We start from the raw sequence: 15,766 nt of genomic DNA, 5'->3' as shown, positions 1-15,766 counted from the left end.
AATCGAACCCGCGTTTCTTAGTCTCCTGCGTTGGCAGGCGGGTTCTTTACCACTAGTGCCACCTGGGAAGTCCCACGTGCATTTTCCTCCAGTCCTTTCCAAATCCCTTGTCAAATGGTTTAAGGAATAAAAAAAAAACACATTCACAAGGTCAAAGAGATGGGAGAAGAGACAACCATCAGACAAGTGAGGACAGAGAGGAACAGTTGGGGGAGGGAGGGTGGGGTCACTATGAAAGAAGGAGCCGGAGCCTAAGGGCCTGCAGCAGGGGGAGCAAGTCAGTCCCACCCACATTCCCTGCAGGTACCAAGAGCTGGAGGCAGTGCTAGAATCAGAATATCGGAACCAGAGGCAAGACTGCAGAGAATCACACCTAGGTGCCCCAGACACGGGATCATGGGAGGGATGTTCTGGGAGGATGCTGGAGGATGCTGGAGGCTGACTCCAGAAAACCTGTGTCAGAAACAGGCTGGCTCACGACCCTGCACACAGCTTGGGTTGGGGCCGGGGGAGCTACTCACCCAACCCTGCCCCACCCTGTTGAAGCCCAGATGGAAGAGGCAAGTGTGTCTCCCCACTTGCAGACCCAGCTATGAACACGTGGAGTCCCCCAAGTAGAGGCCACGTGTGCCCCCACCCACCAGCCCCTGTGTGCAAACAGAGCTTTGGGGAGGCATTTTATTTTTTTAAACATTCTCCTTTTATTTATTTTTTTCTTTTGGCCAAGCCACGCAGCATGCCGGGGTTTTAGTTCCCTGCCCAGGGATCAAACCCATGCCCCCTGCATTGGAAGCGTGCACCCCTAACCACTGGACCACCAGGGAAGTCCCTGGGGATGTATTTCAATCTTTTAAAAAGAAATACTCATCTAAGAAATACCAGAGATCTACACCCACAGAAAAGTAGAGGATGCATTTTTAGAAGATCATTCAGAAAGTAAGACGGACCCTCAGATACTAAAAACATGATGACAAAAATGGAAACTTCAAAGGGAGAGTTGGCAAGGTGAAGTCCAGAGATTGCCCAGGAAGCAGGACAAAGGAGAACAAAGCTCCTGCCCCCGCTGCCCTTTGAGAGTGGCCGCACGGTGAGGAGATCCAGGATGCGAATCTGCTCTGGGAGGACTGCAGAACCTCGAGACAGAGAAGTGAGAGGGGAAAGAGACACACCTAGCCCAAGAAGGAAAAGACAGTGATGAGCTTCTCTTCAAAGCTTCACGTTAAAAGCCTGCAGATCAAGGAGAAAATGCTGAAGCTCAGAGAAAGGTGTTGTTCTCCAGACACTGAAACATGAAATGAGATTTGAAACACCATTGGCATCTGAATTATGGGCGTGCCCTCTCGCTCCCGCACTCAGGACAATCCTAGCAAACCTGGGGCGGGAGGGCCTCGGGCTTGGGATCCTCATCAGAAGGTCATTGTCCAGAAGGTGTCATTTCCCAGAGCATGTGGCCTGCACTGGCTCTAAGCCCCGGGAAAAAGCCGCACTAGATGCTACATCTTTGCAGCCCTGGGTCGATGTGCAGAGTTCAAAGAGGTGACGACAGAAAGGAAACACCAGCTCCTTGGACTCCAGATCGATGCGACTGCTATTTCCAGCTGCATCCCCAGGAAGGACTCCAGCTAACGCTTCTCAGTGTCCCCAAACCACAGCCCCGTCCTTCCCATCTGAGCTGAGCTTAAAGTCCCTGTGAAAGAGCAGACCCCTACCACCCTGCAGTCCTCGCAGCCCCAGCCACTCTGGACAGGAAGAACTGGGCTGCACCCGGGCCTCCCCCGTACCCAGCTGGGACAATGGCCCCTTGATAGCCTCCCCCCAGCAGCAGAGCCCTTGTCCTCTAAGGGAGTGGCTGGCATCCAGGGCTCTGGCCCGAGGGGGCATTCTCATGGGCAGGACTCTGCTCCAGGGGGCATGTTTCGGAGCCCATTTACTTGCTCTGCCCAAGGGTTTCAGCTGCCAAGAGCTGACTCGTTAGAAAAGACCCTGATGCTGGGAAAGACTGAAGGCAGGAGGAGAAGGGGACAACAGAGGGCAAGATGGTTGGATGGCATCACCAACTCAACGGACATGAGTTCGAGCAAACTCCGGGAGATAGTGAAGGACAGGAAAGCCTGGAGTGCTGCAGTCCATGGAATCCCAAAGAATCGGACACAACTGAATGACTGAACGACGACAAAATCATCTTGTGGGCTCAGAGGTTTTGTGACAACTTGGGGATTGCCTGCTCCCGGGCCTGCCATTCCCCTGCCGGCCACCAGGGGAAGGCCCTGCCCGCGGATGGCAGACGATGGCAGAGCAGAATGCAGGGCAGTTGTCATGAATCACTGAGCTGGGTGACTTCCTTTTCCTGCAGGACCTCTTTCAGACAGTCACACACACACACACAGAGGCAGGAGGAAAACGCCCCGGATCATGCCTGTCCCACAGGAAATTGCAAAGCTCTGAAGCAGCAACTCCTGGGTGGATAAAGGCATCCGAGGAACAAGAGGAGGGCTGGGAGGCACAGGCTGCTCACCCCTTCTCCTCGGCCCCGTGACTTCCGGGGGACTCGACGCCCTTGGAAGGAAGCTGGCTCCGCTTCCTGAAATGACAGGACGTTGTTACAGCCCATCCAGCCCCGAGTCTGCAGGAAAGGAGGCTGCGTGGCTTCCCTGAGGGTCACACAGCAGGCTGGAGGGTCAGAGCACAGTTTTCCGAGTCCCGTGAAAACCCTACAGGCTCTCACCAGGTAAATCAACTCCCCGACAGATGTAAATGTCTTCTTAAGGAAGTCCACTTCTTAGACCCATGAGGAGGGCCTTTACTACTGCTTTCCAGGTTCACCACCCATAAGAGAGTCATTCTTCCTAAAGACACATCTGCTAGGTCTTGCCCCAGTGGGAGGGGGACGTACTGTCAGCTACCAAGGAGCCACCAGCATAAAACCAATTCTTTTCTTTTATTAATTGAGCATAGTTGATTTAAAATGTCATTCATCATTAGTCTCAGGTGTACAGCACAGTGACTCAGTCACACACACACACACGTACATCTGTATCCATATCTATTCTTGGTCAGAGTCTTTTCCCTAATAGGTTGTGCTGCGTTGTGTGCTAACCTGCTTCAGTTGTGTCTGACTCTGTGAGACCCCATGGACTGTAGCCAGCAGGGTTCCTCTGTCCGTGGGATACTGCAGGCAAGAATACTAGACTGGTTGCCATGCCCTCCTCTGGGGGATTTTCCCAACCCGGGGGTCGAATCAGCGTCTCTTCCTTCTCCTGTGCTGGCAGGCAGGTTCTTTATAACTAGCACCACCTGGGGAGCCCCTAGGTCACTTACACATCAGACCTAAACTTTCAAAGGAATCAGACAGGGTGTCAGAGCCAGGGTGACCATGACTGCACAGGCCACCCCAAGACGCCAATAGGACGGCTGATGGCTGGGTTCCAAACTTTTAAAACTCAGGCATGCATCTTTCTGTTGACATAATGCTTTAAATAAATCATGATTCTTTCCCAAGCTTGGGCCTGCACTATAGCTCTCTACAATGAAGACCCCAACATCCATTTATAATATTATTTCCATAGGAAACTTTATTCTACTTTCAAACTTGGGATTTCAGCCAGTACCAACCAGACTCTCAGGCCTGCAGTCCAAGCAGAACACTCCAGGAGTGAAGAGATCTTTGGGGAACATTTGATGTTCTGTTGCTAAGTCATGTCCGACTCTTTGCGATCCCATGGACTGCAGCATGTCAGGCTTCCCTGTCCTTCACCATCTCCCGGAGTTTGCTCAAATTCATATCCATTGAGTTGGTGATGTTATTCAACCATCTCATCCTCTGTTGCCCGCCGTGGGGGACTCCTGCATTTGGACTCCAGGCATATTGCTAATAATCCCAACCCTTCTTCAGAGCAGAAGTGGACTAAACATTCACAGTGATGATGACAAAAGCTGAGCCTATAAAAGCTCCCAGCACCCAGCCAGGCATTTTCTATGGAGAAATGTCCACTATCATCTCCTGAAGCTTTGTTTCTGCTGTCATCTCTCTTCTCTCCTTCTGTGACTCCAGCTGTGCTTGTACTATACTTTTTCACCGTACCATGTACGTCTTTATCGTCTTTTCTTTATTTTCCATCTTTTATTTGTCTGAGTTTCAGTTTGGAATTATTCTGACCTATCTTCTAGTTCTTTTTAAAGATGTATTGAACATGATGATAAACCCATTTATTGATTTTCTGATATCAGTTATTGCATTTTTTCCACCATAAAATTTTCACAGTATGGTTTTCGATGGCATGCCAAAGTCTGAAATCATAACTTTTATTTCCTTGAACATAATAAACATGCATATATTATTATTTTAATATTTATTTTATTTATGTATTTGGCTGTGCTGGGACTCAGTTGCAGCACACTGGATTTTCGTGGCATCATCCAGAATCTTCTAGTTTAAAGTACATTGTCTAGATTCTAGTTTGGTTTCTATTGTTTGTGGAAAAGTTTTCAGTCGAATTGCCCTGTCTCCTCCTATCACTGGTCAAGTTTAAGTTCTGGAAGCATCACCCAAGGACAGGGAATCAGAGTAGCCTGTCCAGGGAGATGGGTCTCCAAGCACAAGATGCCCCCCAGGTCTTCTCTGACTCTGGGATGGTGTTTAAAAAGAACAGGTGGCCTCGATTCTGGGATGTCATCCACCCCCAAAAAACTGTTCCTAGTAAGAAAATATTTATGCCATTTTTAAATGCCATCCCATCCTAGTGCCGTTACATTTGTCTGCCTCTCGTTGTTCCAGCACTGGTGGATCTGGTGGATTAAAGAGTCCCGCATTCCATCAACCATCGAGGGCTCTGGCCGCAGAGCGGCTGGTGGCCTCTCCATCCTGCAGGTGGCAAAGGCGTGTCCTAGGAGTTCCGGGAAACTGAAGTCGAGTATTCGGCGTGGGAAAAGGTGAGCACCAGGGGCTCCACCTCTCTACCAGCCTGGCTTCCCTCTGCCCCACTCCTCCGACAAGTTAAAGAAGGAAAAGAACAAGGAAGATGCTTCTTAAAAGGGGAAGAACGGCGAGTCCCATCACCCTCCACTTCCGACATAGCAGCCCCACTGCTTCTCAGCTTTTTCAGAGAGCCCTTCGTCCCAATGCACAGACTCTGCGCAGCCAAGCAGACACTGCCGTGTGTCTGAGTCTTACAAAGTGCGACCTTAACTGTTTAAAAATTTGTCTAATCTTGTGTTTTACTTAATCTCACTTCCTTCCAGAGGAACCACCGGCTCTTCTGTCACCTTTCTTTCCGCTCAAGCAGCGCACGTGTGGGGTGGCGACTGGGCAAGCCAGGTTCTCCAGACAAATGGCAGAGACAAATGGCTCCCTGTTCCCAGCGGGGAGCCCACCGGCCTGCACAGGCTCCCTGCACTGAAGCGGGATTTTATTGTTCTATAATGTTCTTACAAAACACCCAATCTTCACTCCTCCCAAGTTTCAGGTCTAGCAAATAAGGACACAGAATGATCATAACTGCAGCTTCTAATATGGTTCCCAGTGACTCCTGACACCTGGTATTTGGTCCCCTGTGTGTAGGCTAGGGGGTTTCCCAGGTACCACAGCAGTAAAGACCCTGCCTGCCATTGGGAGTCGTAAGAGACGCTGATTCGATCCCTGGGTCAGGAAGATCCCCTGGAGGAGAGCATGGCAAACCACTTCAGTATTCTTGCCTGGAGAATCCCATGGACAGAGGAGCCTGGTGGGTTACAGTCCATGGGGTTGCAAAGAGTCTGATACAACTGAACCGACTTAGCACAGGCATGTGGCCTAGACCTAACAACTTGCTCTTAAAAAGTAGAAAAATGGTGAAAGTGACAGATGTCAGCCCCCATGTTAGGTTTTAACACTGAGACTTGGTCCCCCTTTCTCACCAGGTTGCCCGCCCCCAGCCTGGGGCTCCTGGAAACAGAAACATCGGAGCCACAGCTCTTGGTGACCATCCAGGGCGCTCTGCTATCCCTAAGATCAGCTGGTACCGCCACACCATGAATTTGTCCTTCAAGTGGGACGCGCAGCCGTGGACCCCAAGGGCTCTTGGACTCGGGTAAGGAGGCATGGCCCTCCTCCCTCCAGCCCCTGGAGCCTGGGCTTCGTCCCGAGGGCGGTGGAACCAAGAAGACCCAGCACGGGGAGAACTTTAAGAGGACTGGAAGGAAACCAAACCAGGAAACAGAGGTGTTTAAGAGACTGCACACACCTGCTGCATTTTTACTGAGCATCTACTATATGCCAGGTGTTTTCACAGATGACAGTGGCCAGTCTATCGTGTCAGAGCTAAGACTCTATACAGAGACTCAGCAGGCGCTCATGCTCAGCGCTGCAGGGCAGGCAGATGGAATCCTTCCTATATCCCGACCCTGACAAGCCTGACAGCTGCTGTCCTCAGACCACTCACTGGCCTGAGTTAACAGTCAACACTTTGCTGACCCCAAGCCGAGCTCCTACGTGATGCAGAAAGTTAGCTGCTGTGATCCTTAGTCACGACACTAGATTGCAGCACTTACACACGCTCCCTCGTTGGCCAGAAGCAAACAGTCAACATATCTGGGAAGTACTGATGAGCTGAGACGCCAGCCTCTGCTCACAACTCGCCTACCTTCCTGACTGTCACTGTTCCCCATAAACGGTGATAGTTTTTGACCCATGACAGGTGAGGAATTGTCCTATACGTCTGAGGGTCAACTGGATTCCTCTCAGACTTGATGCCCATGCTAGATTCAGGAGGGGAGGTCACAGAAGGGAGGAGATGTATTTGCGGGGAGCTGAGCATCAGAAGGTGGGGGCTGAGTCTGCAGAGTGCAAGGAGAGCCATTCCCATAATCATCACGCTGGCTTGACTTTCTCACGGCTCGGTCCCTCAGTCATCCAACACTTCTGCAAGCATTTCACAGACTTTACAAAATACACAGGAAAGGCAGCAGTGAATTTCCAATTGGGAGGGAGATTATTTAATACTGCCCCCCTCACTTTCCATTTATGTTCTTTAGGAATAAATGCTAAACTAGCACATTCAGTTTAAGAAATTTGACCAGGAAACACAAGGCTGCCTGCATCAGGGCTACCAGGAGAACCCCCACGTCTTCACGCTGATAGAAGGGGATCAACGTGTGTGAACTTCACGTACCAACAACGTGAAGTCGTCCTTGTGGATAAATCAAGATTCATGGACATACAACTCTTTAAGAAGTTTATTTTAGGGTCAAGAAAGAAAATACGTAGTTTATGCTTCCCAAGATAGGAACTGTCCCTTGTATGAATCACTGAATATTTCCAGAAGAGAATATTCCCAGAGACGCTGGGGGTCAACACCTTCCGTGCACTGTGAACATCCCATAAAGGATGAGTCTCAGGCTGCTTTGCCTGCACATCCCTGACTGCAGACAAAGAGGTGTAGATCCTCTGATAGGTGTGTATCTATTTACAAACTGCACACATGCAAAACTATACTAAGTATTAGACAGCCTGTAGGACATAACCAGGAGTAGAAATTTTTAAAAGAATGACCTACTAGGATCTTCTCAATACTATGCCACCAAATACAGAAATCCCTGGATGCCGAGACTGGCATAAGCTGTAACTGCCCCAGCTCCCAGATTTCACATCTTTGTTCAACCAAATAGCCTTGTTGGTGTCACAGACAGATTTACAATCAATACAGTCCAGCACTGGGGGGAAGGACTCAATCTCCGTGTGCCCTCCCACCTCCTTGACACATAGAGACGGGGAAACAGAGACGAAGCCCCCAGAGGCTAGAACCACACCGTGCGGATGGGAGGCTGGAGGCAGCCACCTTTCAACTCCCTGGGCTGGGAAGCAGAAGCCGCTGTGCGGAGAGAAGTTAAGCCAAGTGGCCCAAAGACGGTTCTGATACCTTCCTGAGGCCCAGCTACATTCCTGCTCTGGGTTCTGCGGGACACTCTGTATCTTTCTTCTTTTTTAACTGGGTCTCCGGGCACGTGCAAGGCCCCTGACGGCCACAGGAAGCTACAGGTGGCACTGGTGGCAAAGATCCTGCCTGACGATTCAGGAGACCCAAGAGACTCAGGTTCAACCCCTGGCTTGGCAAGATCCGCTGGAGAAGGGAGTGGCAATCCACTACAGTATTCTTGCCTGGGAAATCCCATGGACAGAGGAGCCTGGCGGCCTATAGTCCATGGGGTCACAAAGAGTCGGATGTGGCTGAAGTGACTTAGCACAGGGCACACTGGAACCTGCCCCGCCGGCCACGGGAAGCACAGCAGAAGGCTGCCCTTCCGAAGATGGACCCCCAGGAGGAAGCATCTGTAAGGCTTTTACTGCTGACCCCGGTCACTTCCCCCACCTCCAGGCCCACTCCTCCCGCCCCTGGACTAGGCCATCACATCATCACACCTACTGCTTTTTGCAGGCAGTTACAACCAAACCATAACGTCCTGTGCTGCTCTCCCATCAAACAGGAGGCTGAAAAATGTCACCTGATGTCTGGGCCTGGCCAGCAGTAAAGTCTGGCTGCCGCCAGCCGGGGCACCCCCTCGGCCACTCACGAACCTCGGGCGTATTTCATCTGCATCTCAGGTCACGGTCATGGCTTAAAGGCATTGCTACACATGCACTCAGAAACCAAGTGACAAGACGAGAATGTCCATTTCTACATTCTAGCTTTACAAAAATACAACTGATTGACTTTATTAAAAAAACAAAACAAGGAAGAAAAAGCAATGATCTGGGAAAGACGATGACTTGTTCCAGGGGTGAGCTCACCATTCAGGTTTCAACTTGGACCCTTCTGTCCACTCAGGCTCTGACTCTGGGGACCCATTCACACTGCCCCCACCTCCCCCACCGGACTCTCTCTCAAGCAGGCAGGAAGATTGCAGTTTGATTGAGGCAACCAGGCCAGAAGTTGCTAGATAATAATTTGGTCAGACGAACCAAAGGAAGTGTTTCTTCACTCGGTGGTTTGGACAGCTTGAGGGGTCAGGGATGGAGCTAAAGACTTTCTCTAACTTGAGAGCACAAATTTCTGTTCCACCGTGACCTGACCACATGACCCAAGCAGCTCAATTCAAACTTTGCTTTCCTACCCACGAATCTGGTGCCTTACCCAATCTAGCCCAAAAGAGACTTGCCCAAGGTCTGACTGTGTGTACAGATACACACAAGTAAATCTGTGACACGATCCTGTTTGTGTGCCTGCCTCTATCCCAGAAAAGGATTAGAATATTTAACTGAGCTTCCCGAGAGCCGGCGCACGTCAAGCCTGTGTTTTTACAAGACAGAATCCTTTTCTGCTAAATGCATCTAAGCTGCAAACTGTATCTGGCGACCAGGAACACGGAGTCAGCCAGGACAAGTAGATAGCGGCAGCATTCTGCCGTTCTGCTGCCTGAAGGAAAACACTTTGGAACTTGAGTTTTCTATGACGTTTGATCTGGACTCCAGATCCAAACCAGCTCGATGTTCATGCGTCTCAAAACAGTAGCCACAAGGCTGGCCAGCATCACTGCACTGTCCATTTGCCTGCACGCTCAGTTGCTCAGTCATGGCCAACTCTTTGTGACCCCATGGACTGTAGCTCGCCAGGCTCCTCTGTCCATGGGATTCTCCAGGCAAGAATACTGGAGTGGGTTTCCATGCCCTCCTCCATGGGATGTTCCCAACCCAGGGATCAAACCACATCTCCTGAGTCTTCTGCATTGGCAGGCAGATTCATGACCACTGCGCCACTTGGGAAGTCCCAGGTGTCTATTAGCTTCTCTAAAAAAGGTGAAGCATCAGTGCACATCTGTTCTCTGTAACATCTGAATCTGATAATGCCATGAAGTCACCAAGTACCAGCGTCCTACCCTCTGATCCATGGGCTGGGTTACCAGCTACTGTTCAATCTAGAGCTCAGCATGGGAGATGACCCAGTGCCAAGACAAGGAAGAAATAAACAGCAAGGGCCCTGGCACCCGGGGTGGGGGCTTCCTCAGCCCCACTGTATACCCTGGAGTCCACTCACCACGTGGCAGGGCAGACAGGGCCACCCAGAAAATCTCAAGAGTGGTTCTCAACCAGATGGCATCCCAGGGGGACACCCAGGACCTGCCTCCCCTACAGGAGAGGAGTCTCTGAGATTTCTTCCTGTGTGCAAAAGAAATTATGCATGCTCTCTTTTCTGGGCTAGAAGATCCAAATCTGATAACTATTCGGGAATAACTTTGTAAACCTTAATCATAATTGTTTTGCTCTTCTGAGTTGTTCCCTGTCTCTTTTAACTGGAGGAAAACATGAAGAGAACTCCAAGGAAACAAACCCCAAGAGATCACAACCCAGAGTGTGAGACACATGGGGCGTACATCCTAGGAGATGCTGTGACAAAGGAAGAATGGAAAATAACAGTCAGGAGGTGGCCTGTAGGGAAACCGGAACTCATGATAGCCCCCAGCCCACCCACGAACTAACTGTGCAGGGGAGCAGAATTTGGGAGCAGTCAGAGTGTGTGTTTGGGGTCTGACACACGAGATTTAATTTTCTTACTAGTTCTCTGTGCTTCTGTTCCTTCCTCTGAAACAGGAGCAGTAGCAGGGCCCGCCAAGTAGGACTGTGGCAAAGATTAAACAAGATAATACATCCACAGCACTGAGAACTGTGCTGGCTAACTATCATCGTGGTGATTATGCAGCCATTTAAAACAATGAAGCCTACCTGCATGAGCTGCTATGTATGGAAAGCGTTCCAAGATCTATAGATTGAAAAAATCCGTTTTCAGGTCTGTAATGACTTTTTTATTTTAAAAAAATATCTGGGTGTGTGAGCACAAGCTTGAAACACATCCTTAAAAAAAAAAAAATCACACAGATACATTAACAGTAGCCATCCAAGATTGGAAGCAAATTCCAAGAGTTAGAGAAGGACAGGGAAGCCTGGTGTGCTGTAGTCCATGGGGTCGCAGAGGGTCAGACAAGACCAAGCGACTGAACAACAACAAAGATTGGGAATGACGTACCTCTTTGTAGCCTTTGAACTTTGTAATTCTACACAAAGGATTCCTTGGGTCTATTTTTAAGTAGGAACAGATGTGATCCTACGTAGAGGAATCAGCATGCACATTCTGTTTCCTTCTTTAAGCTTCTCTGTATAAACGTAACTTTTTCCACTAACAAGTTTTCCCCACACTCATTTGTATTATCCAAATTTTAAAGGGCCATCACCCGAGTCACAGATTCTGGCCTCTATGGGATGCGCTTCATTGTGATTGTGCTCATCAGAGTGAGCAAAACAAAGGCGGACTTACAGGAACCCTGCTGGAAGCCAGCTCCATCGCTGACGCCCCATGTGTCGTGTGTCTCTGATGGCAAAATGTTAATATTGGGACCTAAACCCTCTGCCTCCTAACTGCTCACGTTTAAACCATATCACATGTGGAAGTAGTCTACACTTGTAGTTTTTGTTGAGGTGCAATTTTCATAACACAAAATTAATCATTTTAAAGTGAACAATTAATTCAGGGGCTTCCCTGGTGGCTCAGTGGTAAAGAATCCACCTGCCAACATGGGAGACATGGGTTCCATTCTTGATCTGGGAAGATCGCACAAACGGTGGAGCAACTAAGCCCGTGCACCGCAACTCTGAGCCTGTGGTCTAGAGCCCAGGAGCTGCAACTACTGAAGCTCACGCCTAAAGTCCGTGCTCCGCAACACCCCCTCACACAGCCCAGGGAAGCCAGCAAAGCACTAGGGGAGCTGCTTTGGGAGCCCACACGTGGGACCCCGGCTGGGGAGGGGCAGTGATGGGAAAGAACGTGGCTTCCCAAACGGCGGGTCCTCCCACTAAAGCCTCATCAATTCCAACCTCAGGACTTTAGTCCCTGTGATACATCACTTAGCAATGTCCCCCCAAATCTGGAGCTGCCATGTCCCAGGGTGCCACTGGCCATCTCACATTTCCAGCACAAGATTCCCCAGCAGGAATCATACCTGCCCAAAAGCAGCACCTGCCAGGGGCCTGCCCAGGACCAGCAGCTCGCCTGACAGGAATGGGCTTGAGAGCCAGGGATCCGGGCTACAGGCCAGGTGGAGAAGATCCACTCTGCCTCAGGGACTAGCTCACGGGGCATGCCTCATGCCCCAGACACCTGCTCTATTGTCCCTTCTTTCTAGCACTGGTGCAATGGGGCCAGATGTGTCTGGATGGTATGAGTTGCCTCTGGGTGAACGCTGTTAGCCCATCACAGAATTTTAAAATTTGCATTTGGAGAAGTAAAAACACTTTTACAGTAACATGGTGTAATCCTGGTGCAATAAGGCAAACTAAGGTAACTTCTGAGCAAATCAACTTGTTTTTCCAGAAGCATCAGGGAAGTAGATGACCTTTACCAGTCCTCCTGGAGAGGAAGAACTTCCTTCTATTTAGAAGTTATCACATGACAGGTAGGGGCCCCCATGGTCTCATGTTACCTGTGCTGCGTAACTGTTACTCGCTGGGACAGACACTGTTACCAACATTATACAAGTGAGGGATCTGAGTTGAGGAAGCTCCACAAACCAGCTTAAAGCTTGTTTCTCTCTCCTTAGAATCCAGAGTCTGAGAAATGGCTCATGTCAAAGATCCAGTCAAGTAATAAACCCGCTGTCTTCAAATTTTATATGCCGGCAGTGACCTTGTTAGGACATGAAAGGGGCATATGGGAGAGGATCATTGCTGCCGTTCATCCATTAGAAAAAGAGCCCTGAGATTTAGCAGGTCACCCCTGCTGTCGAGGTGGTCAGGAGACTAGGTTCCAGCAAACGGGATAGAAGCAGAGGCAATAAATTGACCCCCAAATCCATCAGAGCAGTCCTGAATCAGCTACCAGAGCTGACCAAGAAGAAAAAGATGATTTCTCTCCTGCCTAAGTCCCTGGACTTTGGGGTCTCAGCCTGTATCCTCATCAACACAGTGCATTAAAGAATTTAAAAACCCACACATCCCTCTAAACAAACTGAGAATTATCCTTAGAGCTTGTTGGACCTCATCATCTGCTTATTCCTCACTCATTTATAAGGTAGATTCATTCTGGCCCTGTGTCTGAAATCTCACAATTTCCAAATCTAAATTGATAAGCTTTACTTATTTATCTATATACAAGTATGACAGTACCCCATTTCTTTAAACCCATATTCTTTCTAGACTACGCCCTTCTTTGGAAAATGCCCCTTACCCACATTTAGCTATTGGGCAGATGTTCTGTCTGCCCAGACCCAGTTTTCCACCACCCGGGGCTGGCAGGACATCATCTGATCCGGGTTGCGCTCTCTGCCCCACAGGGCAGCTCTGGCCCTTCTTCAGCAGTTGCATCCACTTCCACGCATAAGGCCCAGCAGGGTGCCATGACAGCCAGCGTCCTTTACACGCTGGCTGCCTGCCAAGACCAAGTCGTTGGTAATCCTGTCTTGTTGGTTACCATTAGGGCAGACAAAACTCTTTTTAAGACCATTCAGTAACAGAGGCCCTTGAAAGAAGCAGAAGGGGGTGGGATATCTGCTGGAATCCCCTGACCCTGACTTGGATGCCTTAAGCTATATATTTCAGCTGCAGCACGCATAATCTACCGTCGTTCCCTGAGACTATATGACAGGTATGGGTCAATTTGTCCCAGCCTGCCATTTTCTGCCTTCTCAACGACCTATTACCAATCTAAGATTGATCTGCTGTGACACCTGCTGTCTTCCATGACCAGAATAATAAACACAAGCTATTCGCGTTGGCTACTCCATTTTTGATCAAGAGCTGCAGTCAGGGATGACAGACATCTGCCCATTAGGAAAGGCACGTAATTAACAGCAGTATTTACCCGCTCCCCCTGGGACACCAAGCAGGAGAGAGAAAACAGACTATCACCAAGACAGACCAACACCGCCCCTGCCCTGCTGAATTACAGCAGCTACACTCCACCTCCCACTCAGCCTCGACTGCAATCGAAATAAATACGCTTTCAGATTTAAATGACCTATAATGTAAATCCATATTATCCATGTATTTTCACTATATTATGTGCATCAGGAAGCTGTGTGTGTGATCATCTGCTACAGAGACATGACTGGGGCTGACCTTCAGCTGGGACAGATGGAATTGCCAGCCCTGCCACAATAAGACTCCTGCAGAATCAGACTGGCATACGGAACTGTGCTTTTTATGGCATTTGATTGGAATTTTTATGTGCTTGACCTCGTCACGGGAGCAAAATCCATCATCTATGGAAATCATAAAGCTGACTGTGTCACCTTGGCACACCATTCAAAACCAATTAACTGATCTTCTGCTAGACACATAAATCCATTGATCCATTTTTACAACTGGCATATAAAACATTCATAAGTGCAAACAGGTGATACATTTTAATAGACACTTGAAAGAGTAAAGTGAAGACCAAACAGATTTAAAAACAAAAATAATGACCTCTGGTTCTTCTCATCCAATATTTAAAGCACTACCTTTTAGTCTTAGGGGAAAGCTTGGAAATTCACATAAAACAGTACTCTGCTTTTAATATACATTTGTGTATTCTAACACAGATTATACAATATTTCAAGCAAATTTATCACTACTGGAGTCTGAAGGCTTTTTAGAAACTGAAAGCGTGACCCACTGGAGACTTCTTTTGCCTTTGGTAAGTCTAATTAATTATTAACATTTGCCGAATTGCCTTTGGGCACCCAATATCATGCTAACACAATCAGTAAATATTTACCAAGAACTCCCAGGTTGAATGCCACTATTTTCTTATTCTAAGTTGTCAAGAAATTTATAAATGAACAAATTTCAGCTCTGACTATGAATGAACAAGCAGGAACTCCCTCTCTGTCACAGGAAAGGCTCCGCTGCCTCCAGCATCACAGGGCACCGCCTATGGGGAGGCCCCGGGCCAGCTGTGTCCCTCTGCGGACACGACAGGGAGACAGATCGGTGACAACAATAGGCAGCCAGCTTCCACAGCTTCAGCTCTGGGTTCAAGATCCAAAGTCCAGACTCAAAATTACACGTCTTAATGGCAAAGAAGATGCTGTTTACTCTCTACATCAAGATGGCAAAGAGTGAGGAAAAGTGCCCCTTTTCAAAAGAAGAAATAGATTTTGTGAGAATAATATCACAAGCAAGATGCCCAGCACATGCTGCTGATGTAAGACCACCGTTCCATCACCTGGCACCGTGAGGCGTGAGCTCTGTTAAGACTTCAGGACCAGAAGAGCACCACTGCGGGACGTGGTGAGCCGCATGGGTTACTCATGGGATTCTCAGGAAACTGGAGAGCCGTGGTCACAGCCGAAATCATGCCTCAACCCCAGGCCAACCATGAGTCTGCAGGCACAGCTCCCCACTGTCGCCTTGCTCCCAGGCCAGGTCTGGGGCGCAGACCTCAGGCTGTTCAAACTAGGTCACCTGCCCACAGCTGCGCTGCCCGAGAGGTACTCAGCCTCCTTGAGTTTATTCAGAGGCAGGATCTGCTTCCCTCCAAAATTAAGACTCTAAGGAATTTCCTAAAATAACACACAAACACCGACCACATTCGTTCCGGGTAATTCTGTGGCTTCTACAACTCAGACTGGGAGCCACACCCAACTCCAGATGAAACTCAGTTTAGTTCTCAGGTAGAAGCAGCTCTTTCCTCAGGCACTTTGCAGGGGCTCTGAGAATCCTGCCCACCCTACATGTGACCTGGAAACTAACCCAAGGAAGTCTTCCATCCCATGATATGTGAGGATTACAGGCAACAGAAGTATTAACATTCCAGTCAAAGGGAGT

General features: G+C 49.0%; 1 protein-coding gene across 1 annotated transcript in view; it reads right to left on the bottom strand.

Moving 5' to 3' along the window:
- The window catches only part of RAB31 (RAB31, member RAS oncogene family), an 82,026-nt gene that overhangs the window by 52,182 nt on the left and 14,078 nt on the right, over positions 1–15,766 (bottom strand). The window lies entirely within an intron of this gene.

Source organism: Bos javanicus, chromosome 24 (assembly GCF_032452875.1).
Source record: "Bos javanicus breed banteng chromosome 24, ARS-OSU_banteng_1.0, whole genome shotgun sequence".
Classification (NCBI taxonomy): domain Eukaryota; kingdom Metazoa; phylum Chordata; class Mammalia; order Artiodactyla; family Bovidae; genus Bos; species Bos javanicus.
This window is presented reverse-complemented; position numbering and strand designations above follow the sequence as displayed.